The sequence below is a fragment of the Salvelinus namaycush genome, chromosome 26 (genome assembly GCF_016432855.1).
Source record: "Salvelinus namaycush isolate Seneca chromosome 26, SaNama_1.0, whole genome shotgun sequence".
NCBI classification, from domain to species: Eukaryota; Metazoa; Chordata; class Actinopteri; order Salmoniformes; family Salmonidae; genus Salvelinus; species Salvelinus namaycush.
In genome coordinates, this window is record NC_052332.1 from 7,693,046 (window position 1) to 7,707,180 (window position 14,135).

At 41.2% G+C, this 14,135-nt stretch overlaps 1 long non-coding RNA gene across 1 annotated transcript; it reads left to right on the top strand.

Annotated features, from left to right (window-relative positions):
* The first annotated feature begins 12,759 nt into the window (after positions 1-12,759).
* On the top strand, positions 12,760-13,885 carry LOC120021810. The gene is made up of 2 exons (XR_005472550.1): positions 12,760-13,035; positions 13,126-13,885. It is a non-coding gene; the product is annotated as an uncharacterized LOC120021810 (long non-coding RNA).
* Positions 13,886-14,135: the final 250 nt, after the last annotated feature.

A 14,135-nucleotide genomic window follows, 5' to 3' on the forward strand; every position in this document is an offset into this window, starting at 1 on the left:
GAAACGTTATTTCCACTTTCTTTCCAAATTGTTCATGTAATGGTGCAATCAACTGAAACCTCATACAGCATCCACACAAGAACTGCGTAAAGTTAACATTAACAATCATACACTTTTTGTGAACGCTCGTTGAGACTGACACTGATAAAAACCACTTCTGTCATTATCCCGCCAAAAATAAGCGACACCAGCATTGGTGTAACACAGTTTCTCTGAAATAGAATGGTCAGCCAGACAGCCACTATACAGTAGGCCTGTAGACTACTACCGATCGCTGTCTATGGTCCTGAAATTGCGACATGTCTATGTGGCTGCCTATCAAATCGATGATAGGCTTCCTGTGGTGCCAGGGCATGTAGCCTATAGCTCTGCTTCAGCTTATGGATGAATGTTTATTGGTAGGCCTATTTGGTTGTAATTTTCTCATGTTAAGCCAAACATTTCATGAAGCTACTATACGCGGTGTCGTAAGGCTGCCATGATTTAGACTGCTGGCTGGCGGCAATAATAGAATTACTTGTTTTGTAATTAAAGTTGGAAATTCCAAATACATTTATTGTAAAATAAATGTTCAATACAACAGCATACTAATCAGCAACCAATAGATTAAAAAAAAAAAATACAAATGTCCTGTATGGCCTGTCTGAACCTGCATGACATAAGTTGTCCTCGGCTCTCTACCAGCTTGGATTGAAACTTGTTTGGCGTAAACCCAGTCTATTTATGCCAAATAATACAGTAAAACACCCTCAAAACACTAGTGTACTATGGATTGTTTCATTATGCAGTGTAGCCTACTATCTATAGCATATATATAGTATTTAAATCAAATCAAATCAAATTTATTTGTCACATACACATGGTTAGCAGATGTTAATGCGAGTGTAGCGAAATGCTTGTGCTTCTAGTTCCGACAATGCAGTAATAACCAACAAGTAATCTAACCTAACAATTCCACAACTACTACCTTGTCACCCAAAAACCCTGACAAACTTTTACAGATGCACAATTGAGAGCATCCTGTCGGGCTGTATCACAGCCTGGTACGGAAACTGCACCGCCCTCAACCGTAAGGCTCTCCAGAGGGTAGTGCGGTCTGCACAACGCATTACCGGGGGCAAACTACCTGCCCTCCATGACACCTACAGCACCCGAAGTCACAGTTAGGCCAAAAAAGATCATCAATGGCAACACCCACCCGAGCCACTTCCTGTTCACACCGCTACCATCCAGAAGGCGAGGTCAGTACAGGCGCATCAAAGCTGGGACCGAGAGATTGAAAAACAGCTTCTATCTCAAGGCCATCAGACTGCTAAACAGCAATCACTAACTCAGAGAGGCTGCTGCCTACATTGAGACCCAATCACTGACCACTTTAATAAATGGATCACTAGTCACGTTAAACAATGCCACTTTAAATAATGCCCCTTTAATAATGTTTACATAGAGTGGCAAGAAAAAGTATGTGAACCCTTTGGAAATATCTGGATTTCTGCATAAATTGGTTATCAAATTTGATCTGATCTTCATCCAAGTCACAACAATAGACAAACATAGTGTGCTTAAACTAATAACACACATTATTGTATTTTTCTTGTCTATAACGAATACATAATTTAAACATTCACAGTGTAGGTTGGAAAAAGCATGTGAAGCCCTAGTCTAATGACTTCTCCAAACACTAATTGGAGTCAGGAGTCAGCTAACCTGGAGTCCAATCAATGAGACGAGATTGGAGATGTTGGTTAGAGCTGCCTTGCCCCATAAAAAACACTCACAAAAGTTTGCTAATCACAAGAAGCATATCCTGATGTGAACCATGACTCGAACAAAAGAGATCTCAGAAGACCTAAGAAGTGTTGACTTCATCAGTCCACGGTAAGACAAATTGTCTATAAATGGAGAAAGTTCAGCACTGTTGCTACTCTCCCTATGGGTGGCCATCCTGCAAAGATGACTGCAAGAGGACAGCGCAAAATGCTCAATGAGGTTAAGAAGAATCCTAGAGCGTCAGCTAAAGACTTACATAAATCTCTGGAACATGCTAACATCTCTGACGAGTCTACGATACGTAAAAACACTAAACAAGAATGGTGTTCATGGGAGGACACCACGGAAGAAGCCACTGTTGTCCAAAATAAACATTGCTGCACGTCTGAAGTTTGCAAAAGTGCACCTGGATGTTCCACAGCGCTACTGGCACAATATTCTGTGGACAGATGAAACTACAGTTGAGTTGTTTGGAAGGAACACACAACACTACTATATGTGTCGAGAAAAAAAGGCACAGCAAACATCAAAACCTCATCCCAACTGTAAACTATGGTGGAGGGAGCATCATGTTTGGGGCTGCCTCAGGGCCTGGTCAGCTTTCTATCATCGACGGAAAAATGTATTCACAAGTTTATCAAGACATTTTGCAGGAGAATGTTAGACTCTCTGTCCGCCCATTGAAGCTCAACAGAAGTTGAGTCATGCAACAGGACAACGACCCAAAACACAGAAGTAAATCAACAACAGAATGGCTTCAACAGAAGAAAATACTCCTTCTGGAGTGGCCTAGTCAGTCCTGACCTCAACCCGATTGAGATGCTGTGGCATGATCTCAGGAGAGCAGTTCACACCAGACATACCAAGAATATTGTTGAACTGAAACAGTTTTGTAAAGAGGAATTGTCCAAAATGCCTCCTGACCGGTGTGCAGGTCTGATCCGCAACTACAGAAAACGTTTGGTTGAGGTTATTGCTGCCAAAAGACGGTCAACCAGTTATTAAATCCAAGGGTTCACATACTTTTCCCATCCTGCACTGTGAATATTTTCGTGGTGTGTTCAATAAAGACATGAAAACGTATAATTGTTTGTGTGTTATTAGTTTAAGCACACTGTGTTTGTCTATTGTTGTGACCTAGACGAAGATCAGATCACATTTTATTACCAATTTATGCAGAAATCCAGGTATTTCCAAAGGGTTCACATACTTTTTCTTGCCACTGTATCTTACATTACTCATCACATGTATATACTGTATTTTATACCATCTATTGCACCTTGCCTATGCCGCTCGGCCATCGCTCATCCATATATTTATATGTACATATTCTCATTCACCCCTTTAAATTTGTGTGTATTAGGTAGTTGTTGGGGAATTGTTAGATTACTTGTTAGATATTACTGCACTGTCGGAACTAGAAGCACAAGCACTTCGCTACACTCGCATCAACATCTGCTAACCATGTGTATGTGGCCAATAACATTTGATTCATAAACAAAACAAAAAATGACATCAAATAGCCTAACAATGATCAAAAGAAGTAGTCGGCTTGAGAATACATTTAGCCACTATTTTTTTTAACATTCTGTTCAACATTTTCCAATATAAACATACATAGACACACAAAAATAACAATTTATTCCTATATCCCCCTCCCCGAGTCCCTAGTACCATAACTGCACGTAGGGCTCCCTCCCATCCCTTTCCCAGTCCCCTCCCTATTCCCCCAGTACTAGCTCGTCATATAGGCCTACATACAACAATTGCAGTGAGAGAGATAAATAAACTAGATCAGTGTAAAATGTCAAATTAAACACAGTGATCAGATCGTACTTACACATGAATAAGGTTTTCGATACATCACTTGTTACTTATCACAAATCAACCTGGCTAACTTATAAAAACAAAACAACATAAATACAATAACAAAAGGATCAGTTGAACTGGTTTTGTCTGGCTAATAGCCTATAAAAATGTGCTGCAATCAAGGTCAATTAAACTTGAGAGACTCCACCGGTCTTCTGAAGTCGTCCTGAGACATCGTGCATTGTATGTCCATTGCGCTGCACACAATTTAAACTGAGCCTTGACTGATGCATGCCGAGATATACCAGAGATAAGGGACTATTGATATTGCAAGCATATAACTCAAACGAAAGGTTCACCAGTATGAAGAAAATCGCTGATCGCTTTTTATGTTCGAGCCCTCAAGAACGGTTATCCGCTAAAGATGACCTTTTTGCATCTGCTAATTTATCGGCTTTCCAGCATCCAGACGACCTGTCCCCTGTCTCTTTCTTTAACGTGTTGAGGCGAGAGGCGAGAGGCTCAATTAAAAAGGCTGCAGAACTGCTGTATTTGCACCACTCCCTTCCGCCCAGTTTTTCTGATGTTGCTACGGCAATCAAGCTGTTTTTAACCATCCCTGTAACTGTCGCTTCTGTGGAGAGATTGCTTTCTAAACTAAAACTCATAAAGAACTACCAAGAACAAAGCATTAGGCTCTCGGTCTGATATGCACTTTTGAACACCTGAGTAAGCTCCACTCATTGCACTGGCACGGTCGTAGCCTTGACCACGCATTTGTTCACCGATATCCCCTTCCTTTAAATCAGTTCAGTTCTTCAGTTTTCAAGGCCCGAGGCACTTTGATCAGTCACGTTCTTGAAACCCAAGAAACAAATAATTAGCTTCCTAGTACATATGGAATTTAAAAAGGTTTATGAATTACATTTTGGAGGGTTATTATCAAAATGATTTATTAAATTTAAAAAATAGAGATCGATGACAGGCGCAAGGGCCCCCAGAGCTCGTGCCCCCCCCGCTCTCACCCCTGGCCCTACCCTCTATTGAGGGTTAGCCTTCCTGTCAGCTTAACAGTCGCGCTGGACCAGAGCCACTTCGCTCTGACACAAAGGAAACTGTGGTAAAACAGGAAGTGCTTTGTTTCTCTCTGCAAATATTTCATCACTCTGCAGCAGGCCCTAACAGCCCCTGGCAGAGCTCAAAATACACACACGTTCGGCAGGCCTTAACATCTACTTGCATAAAGTAACACACACAAACAAAAGCCTGCATGATTGAAAGTTTTGGTCATTAGAAACAATCATCTAGTGGGGTAAGAACTAGTGCGGAGAAGAAAAAACATTTCATAACTTCACTGTACTTCACAGTGAGATGTTTTTGGATCTGTTACGGTCATTTCATTAATAATGGGAACCAGGACATTGGGGACAGAGAATCGCTGCCGGCCCTTTAATATTCCCCACTGCAGTTCCAATAATGTGTGGTATATCAACACAGGGCGCTGCTTGAGCAATGTTTTTCTTTAGTCCAAAATACACAATTTCTGTTTCACTTTTCTCAAAAACCCAGTCTGACAGATGTGAGCAGAAGGCGATTTTACTTGTCCCCACACCGTCTTTGGATATATTTTATTTTCTGCCACTTTTTTTCTGAGTATCACCAAAGAGTGGTTTTTGTTTCCATTATTTACCACTGCTCAAGAACATGATGAGGAAGCGATCAAGTTTGAACAGACAAAATGGATGAATCCTATTGGCCTGTATCTCCCTGCACCACCTTTTTGACTTTCAAAGTCATGTTAAAGTTTGACTTCATTCCAGTTCCATTTTTCCCACTTTAAGTAGACTGTGAAAGAAAAATCTTGTGATTTGAGAGGATGTGGATCGCACCTTTAGCCAAGAGGACGGGAAGCTCACGTGTCCACAGGAAATGAGGTCAGTGTGTGATGGGGGAGTGAGGCAGAACATTCCCCTCCTGTCCAGAGCAAACCCGGCATCAAAGATTAAAGAAAGAGAAGAGACAGAAATGTTCTAACACATGGACACACGTACATGCGCTCACACGCACTAACCCACTCGCACACGCACGCACGTGTACATGCACACACACCCTAGTGTGCATGCTTCACCGTAGGGATGGTGCCATGTTTCCTCCAGATGTGACGCTTGGCATTGAGGCCAAAGAGTTCAATCTTGGTTTCATCAGACCAGATAATCTTATTTCTCATGGTCTGAGAGTCCTTTAGGTGCCTTTTGGAAAACTCCAAGCGGGCTGTCATGTGCCTTTTACTGAGGAGTGGCTTCCATCTGGCCACTCTACCATAAAGGCCTGATTGCTGGAGTGCTGCAGAGATGGTTGTCTTTCTGGAGAGTTCTCCCATCTCCACAGAGGAGCTCTGGAGCTCTGTCAGTGACCATCGGGTTTTTTGGTCACTTTCCTGATCAAGGCCCTTCTCCCCCGATTGCACAGTTTGCCCGAGAAGCCAGGTCTAGGAAGAGTCTTGGTGGTTCCAAACTTCTACCATTTAAGAATGATGGAGGCCACTGTATTCTTGGGGACCTTCAGTGCTGCAGACATTATGTGGTACCATTCCCCAGATCTGTGCCTCGACACAATCCTGTCTCGGAGCTCTACGGACAATTCCTTCCATCTCATGGCTTGGTTTTTGCTCTGACATGCACTGTCAACTGTGGGGCCTTATATAGACAGGTGTGTGCCTTTCCAAATCATGTCCAATCAATTGAATTTACCACAGATGGAAACCAATCAAGTTGCAGAAACATCTCAAGGATGATCAATGGAAACAGGATGCACCTGAGCTCAATGTCGAGTCTCATAGCAAAGGGTCTGAATACATATGTAAATAAGGTGTTTCTGTTTTTTATTTTTTATAAATTTGCAAACATTTCTAAAAACCTGTTGGCGCTTTGTCATAATGTGGTATTGTGTGTCCCACAGCCAAGACAACGAAGGAGTGGCTTCGGGACAAGTCGCTGAATGTCCTTGAGTGGCCAAGCCAGAGCCCGGACTTGAACCCGATTGAACATCTCGAGGGACCAGACATTTGCTGTGCAGCAATGCTCCCCAACCAACCTGACAGAGCTTGAGAGGATCTGCAGAGAAGAATGGGAGAAACTCCTCAAATACAGGTGTGGCACGCTTGTAGAAGACTCAAGGCTATAATTGTTGCCAAAGGTCCTTCAACAAAGTACTGAGTAAAGGGTCTGAATATTTATGTAAATGTGATATATTTTTTTTTTTATAAATTAGCAAACATTTCTAAAAACCTGTTTCTGCTTTGTCATTATGGGTCATTGTGTGAAGATTGAAGAGGACATTTAAAAATATATATATATATTTTAGAATAAGGCTGCAACCTAACAAAATGTGGAAGAAGTCAAGGTGTCTGAGTACTTTCCACTGTACTTTCGGAAAGTGATGTTGTTGCAATTTGTACAAGAGTCACAGCTTTCGTTGTTGTTTTGCTATTTTACTGGATAATGAATGTGCACCAGACGAGTGCCCAAAGCAAAAGACAGAGAGGGAAAAGAATGATGGAATTGCAACAATTATGTTTGATGAGACATCTAGATAGGTCTTGACTTGTTTATTTGGACCATGGTGTAACTGTATCCTTGTAGGTAGATGTTTTCTTTTTTATGTTTGGATTTATTCTGATTGTGTTGAATGGCCCAGGGGTGGAAATGACAGCCAACACCAAAATGGAAACATCAGAGAAGAAAAAAGACAGGTGACTGGAAGAAGAGAGAGAGAGAGAGTAAGAGAAAGAGAGAGAGATAAAGAGAGGTGTTTGGCATGTTCTGTGCCATGTTTGCGGTTCTGAAAGATTTTTCTGCAAAGTTTGTCTTTTCTTTGTATCTTTATCTAATGTGCTGGCTACAGAGTGATAACAGGTTACAGAGACAGATATGTTAAATGCAGAGGGGGTGATAGCTCCAGGTCAATCCACGTAGTGTAAACGCACATGCATGCAAGCAAGGACACACACACACCATCACAATGCAGACATATACTCTTAAAACACACACAAGACATTAAACCAATCAGCCGCTAAGCAGCTCTCTTTAAAAGGTCATTGACAAGGTTGGGTAGGTTACTTTACACATGTAATCTGTTACAGTTACTAGTTACCTGTTCAAAATTGTAATTAGTACCATAACTTTTGGATGACCCAAATTAACATAATCTGATCACTTTCAGTTACTTTTGGATTACTTTTTTGAAAGGCATTAGAAAAAGACAAAAATGATTAATCAAACGCATATGGAGTGTCATCATAGTGATCTCTGATTTATGGTCAGACTCACTCAGGTGGAACAAACCTAAACTTGCGCCTTTTCATAATGCTGAAATGAATGTAATTGAGAAAACAGAAAGGTGTCAATATGTATGGCAAACATCCTTTTGGAATATAAAAGTAATCCAAGAAGTAATCATCTAGTTTTTCAAAGCATCTGTAATCTGATTACAATATGTTAGCTGTTAATGTAACTGATTACAGCAGCAGTTTTTTTTGTAACCAGTTACTCCCCAACCCTCGTAATTGACAGTTGAGGTAAGGTTTTATGTGCATTTACCAGAGCTCATTTAATTCAAAGGAATGCAAGAGAGGACAAGTATGTAGTGGGATGATAGCGAAATGACAGAACGCTGAACTGAAATGTATAGTTTGTTCTTCCATTAGTGCCACAACTATTTCACCAGGTGAATCAAAACGGAATTATCAAGAGTTAAGTGGCCTTGCGCGAGCCGGAACAGCTCATAGGGCAGGTGCCTATCTCCTGTAGCATGACACAGCTTGATGTGAAAAGTACATCCCCTGGACCGGATACTAATCTATTACAGGGCTTTACCCCCAATCTATCTCCTTAATGCTGAGTGCCAAGCCAAGAGACAGTTTGACAGTATGACTCAGACAGGAATGAACTCACAATCACAGGGTGGACACTCAAACCACAAGGCCACCGAGTTCCTCAAGAGGAAGAGGGTCGAAAAGCTTTGCAGCTGTATTCCTTGGATTGTGACATGATGTTTTCTGAAACATGCAAACCACGCCTCTATTTACTGAGTGTAAATCGATGTACAGAGTGATGTTGTTCTCTTTTTGACTGCCAGCGTGTCAGGGAAAGTCATATCCCAACCTGCAGTCCCAAAAGGTTCCAGCATCGACTGTAATGTAAATACTAACCTGTTATGTCAGCCAGAGTCAGAATATGAAACAGAGCAAACATCTGAGCTCATACATCCATGTCCATTGAGCCATTGTGTATAGACTGGAGAAGGGCCAGCACTTGAATTTAGGAAAGCATAGCTGTTTCCTAGGCTGCGCATGGTTTAGTTTGATGATGAGCCTTCAACATTTACTGCACACACACACGCGCACACGCACTGCACACACACACGCGCACACGCACACACACTCAAGCAAGGAAGAGGGACATGTAGAACTTGTTATTTGTTCTCTGAGCTGCCGGAGGGGAATACTTTAACATTGTTAAGACTTGTTCCTCTAAAGCTTATGTTAAAACCGCACACGAAAGCGTAAAGATGATGAGCATGATTTAATCCATACCTGTCTTTGCCCCCTTATGACTGTTCCCACTTGGAGGGAAAGGGTTGGCCTAGATTGAACTCCACGTCCAAACAATATGGCAGCCTGAATGAAAGAGCTCTCAAATGTGTGCATATGCACACACATTGGAGCATGCATGCACAGAAACATGAAAAGAGAAAAGAGAACTTCTCCTACAGAATCTCAAACCCTATTCTAATCCAAATGTACAGTGATTTCTACAGGGAGCCTGATAAATGTGAGTATATATTACATACAGAAGGTGGCACTTAAGTCTCTTCTGACACAGAAAGAAACAGGAAATGATGTCTCCTCTGAAAGGACCAGCAAAATTGTTGCTGACACACACACACACACACACACACACACACACACACACACACACACACACACACACACACACACACACACACACACACACACACACACACACACACACACACACACACACACACACACACACACACACACACATGCACGCACTCAGAATTACACACGCACGTATGCACACGCACACACACAAACTCACACGCACGTACACACACACACGTGCACGTTGGTGTTCCCCCATTTCCCTGCACAACTTGGTGAGATAAACCACGGCTGTCCTAGTTTTTAAAGAATATGCTGTTATGTTAGGCAACCTTACACACTAAAGTATGGTAGGCACTCCTTGACATACCTTACTCATGGAATTCTTGTGAGGTCGATAGAGAATTTATGGGACTATAAGGTTCTATGTGACATTTTGGTCAAAAATTAGTTATTCACATAGAGTTGCTCTTTATGTGGTCCTTACCAAGTGATATATGTCTGATAAAAAAAAATAAGAAGAAAGTTCTATTGGTGCAAATACCTTTTAACTTGGTGCTATGAGGTTCTATCTCCAATCCAGTCACGCAATGCTGGGTTTTCAATCAAAAATAATTGTTTGAAAGGTGATATACTTATTGACTCATGAAAGAGGAAAACATCACAAAACAGTTCTGAGATCTGGGACTTAGCAGATGGTAGGTTCTGGTCCTCTTTTCACTTTTCAGAAGAATGTCCATGGTGTAAGCTCTTTGTTGTTTTTGTCTTGCTCTATATCAATACCAAAACCTCCATAAAAGGGGTATTTCACTAAAATTACAAACCTACCACATTTTAGGGAATTATCGCTTTAATAAATGTGTGATGAACATGAAATAGTATATTTGATTAGAAAGAAAGGCGGGTATTCTCATTAAATGTCTGTACCTTTCTATTTAAATTGAAATGAATGTAATGACTTTTTTGATACTTTGCACTTTAGGTACCTTTAAAGGTGAGGACCTTAACGGTTTGTGAACGAAGAATTCACTACAAGACAGTTCTGAGATATGAAAACGTTTATGCTCAGTATCTCAGAACTATGCTTTGTGCAGATAGAACCTTATAGTCCCAATTTCTCAAATGATTTGTCTGATTGTTTCAGTATGCTTGATGTTTAGAAATTGAGCGAACATTGATTTGTTTTATGGCCAAATATATTCGTTATTCTCTTTCTGTATCTTGAATATCCAAGCTGTAACTAAGGTGTACAGAACAGGACCATTTGATTGAATTTATTGTATGAAACTATGTTGGTAATCAATAGTGTCTGACTTACTTAACAATGCGAGGTCTTTGTTTCTCAGAGATCTATCACTGTTCTTATACACAGGGTGTACCAAACATTAAGAACACTTTCTCTTTGCCCTCAGAACATCCTCAATTCATCAGGGCATGGATTCTACAAGGTGTCGAAAGGGATGCTGGCCCATGTTGACTCCAATGCTTCCCACAGATGTGTCATGTAGGCTGGATGTCCTTTAGGTGGTGGACCATTCTTGATACACACGGGAAACTGGTGAGCTTGAAAAACCCAGCAGCATTGCAGTTCTTGACACAAAACGGTGCGCCTGGCACTTACTACCATACCCCGTTGAAAGACACTTAAATATTTTTTCTTGCCCATTCACCCTCTGAATGGCACACATACAAAATCCATGTCTCAATTGTCTCAAGGCTTAAAAATCCTTTGTTAACCTGTCTCCTCCCCTTCATCTACACTGACTGAAGCGGATTGAAACAAGTGACATCAATAAGGGATCCTAGCTTTCACCTGGTCAGTGGGTCATGCAAAGATCAGGTGTCCTGACTCTGTGTATAACACCATGTCATAACAAGCTTCATAGCATGGGTCTCAGCGGTAATTACATCCAGGTCAGAGAGCTGACATAGAATAGGTTTTTAGTGCCTTTTGAGATGTTACATGACTGGACCAAATTACCAATGGACATGGTACCCTCGGATTTATTCTGATGTCCTCTTGTACTCTTTTGTTTATGTCGTTGTTTGAATGTTTATTTCTTTATTCAGAACCGTGAAACTCCATCTGGACTTGACCTTAAAAGGATTCGCTCCCAGATCAGACAGCATGGGAAATATGTGTAGGAGGGGGCCACACACACACACACACACACACACACACACACACACACACACACACACACACACACACACACACACACACACACACACACACACACACACACACACACACACACACACACACACACACACACACACACACACACACACACACACACACACACACACACACACACACACCGGTGGAGGCTCCTCAGAGGATGAAGGGGAGGGCCATCCTCCTCATTGAATTTCATTTTTTTTTTAAATAATGAAACAATGAAAAATGTATAATTTTTAGATACAACTATACTAAATATATTCACATCACCAAATAATTGATCACAGTTTTTTTCAATTGCTAACATGCGTTGGTCAAAACTGAAGTCACATTGTCAAAACTCTTTACACAGCCAGCGAAACAGAAGTGTATGTGGACCAAACTGTGAATCATTTTTCATTGCTTTCACACAAAATGCATTCAATGACCACATTCTCCAAAATCCATGAACTCTTTTCTCATTCATACTCCACCACCTGCAAAACTATATATTTGCAGCACATGTTTCCAAACGCTGACACACTGTTTCCAAAACTGTTAAAAACACATTCAAAACAGAATGATGGCAAATGTTGTGCATTTCTGCAGTAACCAGATGGAAAATCGGCAGAATATTGAATCATTCCAAACACAGCTGATTGCAATTTCAGCTGAAAACCTACCAAAGTGTCCTGTTCTTAGTCTCGTTACCAAACAGATAAAAGAGGACGGCTTCAGAATGATTTAGTTTGGAAACATGGTTCAAGGAAGACAGGTTGGTGGGGAAAGAAGTGGCAGGGAGAGGGAGAATGCGTGGAGGACAAAGGAGAGGAAGACCAAGAGTGGTGGTCACTGATGAGATAAGGGCCACAATTATTGACCATGTTGTAAACCATGGTCTTTCTTTGAGAGAGGCCGGTTTAAGGGTGCAACCAAATCTGCTCCGTTCAACAGTTGCATCAACAGTACGAATTTTCTGGCAAAACAACAGGTGAGATGTGCATCCTTCAATGATAATTGAACTACATATTACAGTACAATACAGTATGTTCACATTTTTACATGTACTGACATTTTGAAATATATTGATTGTTTTGTGTTTTTCAGTAGGATCCAAAGGTTGCCTCCCACAGGAGGGAGAGGCAGAATATTATCAGATGCGCAGGAAATTTCCATTGTTGACATGGTAATTGGCAACAATGCAAAAAAAAATGCGGGAAATTCGGGACAGAGTGCTGGCAGACAATATCACTTTTGGGAATGTGAACATGGTCAGCACAACAACAATTGCCAGAGTCCCAGAGAAACATAAAATAAGGATGAAGCAGTTGTACACTGTACCCTGAGAAACGTCGAACGTGTGAAAGAACTCTGGTATCAATATGTCCAGGTAAGATGTCTGTTCAATAACCAAACAGGGTACATACACAGCTATGCATAATGTAAAGTACTGTCAAACTGTGGATTTACTGTATTTTAGAGAGTAATGGAGATGGAAGCCAGGCAAACTGCACATACATTCATCTTTGTGGATGAAGTTGGATTCAACCTGGCAAAAACACGCCGCATGTGAAGAAATGTGATTAGACAGAGAGCAACCGTGGATGTCCCAGGCCAGAGAGGAGCTAACATTACAATGTGTGCAGCACTGTCCAATGATAGTTTGCTGTTACACAAACCCCTCATTGGTCCCTACAATACAGAGAGGCTCATTTCTTTTCTGGATGAGCTGCATAATTGACTTGTGCCAGAGGAGGAGAGAGGGGCAAGAAACTCCCCTACCTTCGTTGTTGTGTGGGATAATGTGGCATTCCACCAGTCTGCTGCAGTCACAGACTGGTTTGCTGCTCATCCCAGGATGTCAGTACTATTTCTGCCTCCATACTCCCCCTTCCTAAATCCCATAGAGGAGTTTTTCTCTGCGTGGAGGTGGAAGGTTTATGATCACTATCCACATGACCAGATATCCTTACTGGATGCCATGAATGCGGGGTGTGGAGACACTTCACCTGAAGACTGCCAGGGTTGGATTAGACATTCCAGAAGATACTTTCCAAGATGCATCGCCAGAGAAGACATGAGATGTGATGTAGGAGAGAGGGAGAACTAAAACCCTCACAGTACTGTACAGTATGAGTGATTATACTATACAAGTTGATGTCAGGAATTTGTTTATTTTTCACAAGTAAATTACAATATGCAAAGATATAGAAAAAATAAAGGCTATTGAAGCAAATTACTGCATTTCTGTTTCATTCTTGCTACATATACTTCGGCACAGCCAATAAAGTGAAAAGGTGTTATTCTTATTCTAGAATGAAATACTGATTTATGTAAAAAAAAAAAAATCTAACTTCGAAGAGAAAAGTTTGTAATTTATGTAATGCTCCCTGTTGTTAGTGTTTTTGAGGTCAGTGTGTTATGAGTGACAACGTACGCTTTCTGAGTGAGAATTGTTGCCAGTGTTCTGGTCGAACAAGCTTATTTTGA